Raw genomic sequence first — 4,853 nt, forward strand, 5'->3', positions numbered from 1 at the left:
CTTTTTCTTTTATTCATACATTGCCTGGGTGTTAGGGGTGATTAATGGAAACATTTTTTAGTGTAAAATAGATTTTCATAAAGAGATTTGTTCATATGCATATTATAAAGAGGGTAATTTTAACCCACTTGCTGGGATGGCAAGAATGTTTACCATGTCCACTGTGTCTTTTTGTTTATTGATTGTCTATACAAACAAGTGCTTAATAACCAAGGACTTAGTTATTAGTTGTATATGTATTAATTTTGTTAATAACATTATAATCATCATAATGTCAACAACAATAGTAAGAACCTCGATATTAATAGAAAAAAAAAATCAAGGAAAGGCTTACTCCTTGGCTCCTTGATGAATGAGGTCTTTGGAACCATCTCTGTACAGATAAAATTCACAAAAGAAAACATAGTACAGTAGACCTTCATTTCCTGGCAACTTTTTGCCTGTTTTGATGATCAAAGATTTTTTTCTTACATCATGGTTAAGAGCATTATGGCTCCTAAAAGTTTGAAAAACTTTACTATTTAGGCAGTTGAGGTATATTTTAGTCAGAGTGCTGACAGCTAAAGTATGGAATCCATTTTTTACTTTTGGTAAATTCAGTAAAGTGGCTGCCTTCAATCATTATGTATTTTGACCTTCCCATTCACCAGCTACAAAGAGTTGTAGTGCAAGCTGTACCAGGGCGCTGTCACAATCATGACAGATTGTTTCTAGTCAAGTAAGCCCTAGTGACTCCATATATAATTGAGAACTTGTGGAGACTAACTTTAAAAAAAAAAATTGTCAAGTGGTTGAACCCTAGTTACACCAAGCCTATAACTAGACATAATCTGATACAGATTGTCTGATAATTTTTGTTGAGAAAATTTGGGATCAGATCATCCATGAAAATGAATAACATTCTAGCTGAAACATTAACATAGGAAACCAAATCCCCAGAGAATGCTATTGTATAATGTGGCCAGTTGCATGTGTATGGTTATAAATTGTATACATTAGCATATAACTTCTGTCATGTCACTACATTTTATTATTACACATATGGCTGGGCACTGGTCCTGAAATACTACCTCCTCCATCTACCTCACCCAGGCCATTGTTATCAGATGTCGTAAATAAGCATAGCAGCCCAGGTCATGTAGTCAGCCAGGTGCACCATACTCCAGTGATGCAGGGGTACTGCAACAGCAACTATTTTATTATAGATCCTCCCACTTACATAGTGTTCAGTAAAATACCTCAGCTGTCATATTTTTACACTGGATTTAGTACACTATTTGTCACAAATAGCTTTCACATCCTGGAGAATAAGTATACTGTTAATGGTATGTATTTAGTGATTATTGTGTTGTCCTTTGTAGAACAACAGTAATAGGAGTGTTGATTTCTAACATGTTCATTTGTTTTAACCATTACCTGTTAACCATTCTGCCTTATTCTCATATTGGACTGGAGTCTGTCTCTGTACATTTTGTGTGGATACTTTCTAAGTCATTATCTGAAATGGGCAGGATTTTGCAAACAAACCTCTCAAATTCAGTATTTATGCAATGAAGATACAATAATGATTATTATTATATAAAAAAAAAATATTTAGAAGAGGGTAGTAATAATCATTTCAGTAATAATAAATATAATAATAATGTTGCCAGTTACCAATGGAACTTTAGGCTGTAAGCAGCTTAGTTGGGAAAACAGGTGTGAGGGATGTACAAGATGTTAATGCTCCTGGTCAGATTACCCACTGATTTGGCCTACAGAGTATCTTCTTTTGTTTCATATAATGATAAGGCATATTGGAACATTGTCTACCTTTCATTTACAATGGATATTTCATTAGGGGTAAAACTGTGGTAAAGATTCACATATTGCAAAGTTTTGGAATGTAATCCAACCATAAAGTAAAGGTTTACTGGTCTTGGGTTCTCAAATATGTTTGCATGCGTAATGGTTAATAACTGAGCTAGATATCAAAGGTCATATAGTACTACTGTGAAAAGCATTCAGAAATAAGTAGATTTTATAATCCGTGAATTTTAAAAGTTGTTTTACAATACCTGTACTTTAGAAAATTTTATAAATGCTTATACTACTTCAAATACTTAGTGACAGGCAAGACAAACATCATTTTGGCTCAGTGGGTCTGCACCTACCTACGGGTTTAGATGTAATCTGTTCCAAGTCCCAAAGCTGGATCACCATTAATGTTAAGAAGGGCATCCAAACAGGCAAGGGCACTGCTTTAGGCACAAACATTGGATTTGCAGGGATAAAACAGGATCATGTAAGAGAAAAATAAAATAACATTTTCACACTTGAGCATTTATAATTTTTCAAATCATCTACAGGATGATGTTGGACGTAAATAATTCAGAAAAGGTACTAAGACCTTTTCTTGCTTAAAGTTTGCAATTTTGGAAAAGCCAAAATAAGGAAACTGTAGTAAGTGTTTTCTGTTTATTTTTAAAAATCAAAGGCAGCATATAGCAGGAAAATCATATATTTATTTCTCCTTTAGTTCTTGCTAGACAAGATTTCTGTGTATCTAACTTTATAAAAAAAAAACAAATTTGATTTCAAATTGGGATAAGTAAAAAATAATCTAAAGAATAATTAAAAGATGAAAAATGTCAAACTAAGGAGATAGATACTATTTATGTTCAAGGAAATGTATTCCATGCCATAACTCAGTTTACTATAAAAGAAACTAAATTAATAACAATATTTACAAAGAAAATAAATGACAGGAACTGATGGAACATTGTGATTCAATAAGAAGACCCTTACGGTGCCAGTAGATACTGAAGAGTTTAGCAAAGCACTGAAGGAACATACAATTCAAGTACAAAGGTAAACCAGTAATGTGACATTTATTGGATCTAAGAAAAAAAAAAAAATTATTGTTATTCTGTAAGTTGCTGTTGTTAAAGGGAAAGGACAAGGAAATTCCACAAAGTCATGTAAATAAACAAGGAACAGAATAATATTTTTGTTTGAAGTTATGTAATTGAAAACATTATCAAATAAGTGATAAATATTTCTTTGTAGGAGCAATCAAGCTTTAAAGTAACATAAATGTAATTACTTCTGACCCTCCTTTTTATTTTCATTAATCATTATAAGAAATGGGCAAAATGTTATCAATATTCATGAAATCAGTCAGATGAGAATCCTTTAGAGATCACAGTAAAAATTGCTTTCTCACAAGAATCAATTTAAAACAAGTGGACAAAAATGCCTACTTCATCTTACAACTTCCTCAACTTAACAAGATGTGTTCAAACAGTATAGTTCTTGTATTGCACTGATGTGTGAATACAATTTTTGATGGCCCAAATATTCTTGTAGAGTTTTTTTTAAAGTACTGTTTCGGTCCATTTGTTTAGTTCTAGAAAGGTTAATAAACACAGCATATATAAGAAAAAATTATTTTCTTGAAACCAAAATTTTATATAAGTTTCTCCTCCGGTCATTACATATATTACAAAATATTGTCATACATAGTTACAAAAGAGTAAAGCATACATGGTAACTTTACTCTTTAGTATCAAAAGTTGAAAATGTTTCACTATCCAACATTTTCACTACAATTATGGATTAAGATATTCATATACTTTTATAAGAGATCAGATACCACATCTAAATGATATATACACCGTCTTTGACAATAGCTGAATGAAAAGGTTCTAGACCAAAGTGATAATGGTCCAAGTCTCACTGGATATATTTTCAAGGTTGGGAACCTTCCTTTTATTTTCAAAATAAACAAAATATATTTCTATATTAACTTCTACAAAAATGAAATTTTACCATTTGAACTTAAAAAGCAGGAAGCAAAAATGTTAGTACTCAGTTTACAAGTGTTCCTATCAACATACAGCTAACCACATACTTAATCTTTGTTTGATGTGGACTAAAATAGATAATTAATGGGTTATCACTCACTCACTCACTCTCACTCTCACTCTCACTCTCACTCTCACTCTCTCTCTCTCTCTCTCTCTCTCTCTCTCTCTCTCTCTCTCTCTCTCTCTCTCTCTCTCTCTCTCTCTCTCTCTCTCTCTCTCTCTCTCTCTCTCTCTCTCTCTCTCTCTCTCTCTCACTCTCACTCTCACTCTCACTCTCACTCTCACTCTCACTCTCACTCTCACTCTCACTCTCACTCTCACTCTCACTCTCACTCTCACTCTCACTCTCACTCTCACTCTCACTCTCACTCTCACTCTCTCACACACACACACACACACACACACACACACACACACACACACACACACACACACACACACACACACACACACACACACAAAAAAAAAAAAAAACGAGAGCTCATTAAACACAAATGCATACCTTTATAAAAATTAATTGAATTATACATGAAATTGTTCCCCACATGATGGAAAATGTAAGTCAAGAATCTGCTTACTAGAAATATGCTGAATTATTCCCTGTATTCTCCAGTGCCTGAGGGCTGTGAAATAACAATTCGGGGGCTGAATTCGGTCCAGTAAAAGGATATCTGTATTGGCATAAATTTCAAAATTTGCAAGGAGCTGTGGCACCACATGCAGGCACTTCTCTTAATAACATACGTGTGCACCCACAAGCACACACAAAGCCACGTTCACACATACATACATTGTGTATGTTATTACTTTTTGTAATTTAATATCACTCTTGGTAGATTTGCTCATTTTCATGACCCAGTATTCAAGTCTTATTATATAAACGTACAGAAGAATATGTTTTTTAATGTAATTTTGAACATAAAACCTATTACTTGTTATCCTCATGTGCTGCAGGTTGTGATCTGTAATGTAAATTTTAGTTTTTAATAATTTCCAGTATTAGCA

This window comes from Penaeus chinensis, chromosome 6 (assembly GCF_019202785.1).
Source record: "Penaeus chinensis breed Huanghai No. 1 chromosome 6, ASM1920278v2, whole genome shotgun sequence".
Taxonomy (NCBI): domain Eukaryota; kingdom Metazoa; phylum Arthropoda; class Malacostraca; order Decapoda; family Penaeidae; genus Penaeus; species Penaeus chinensis.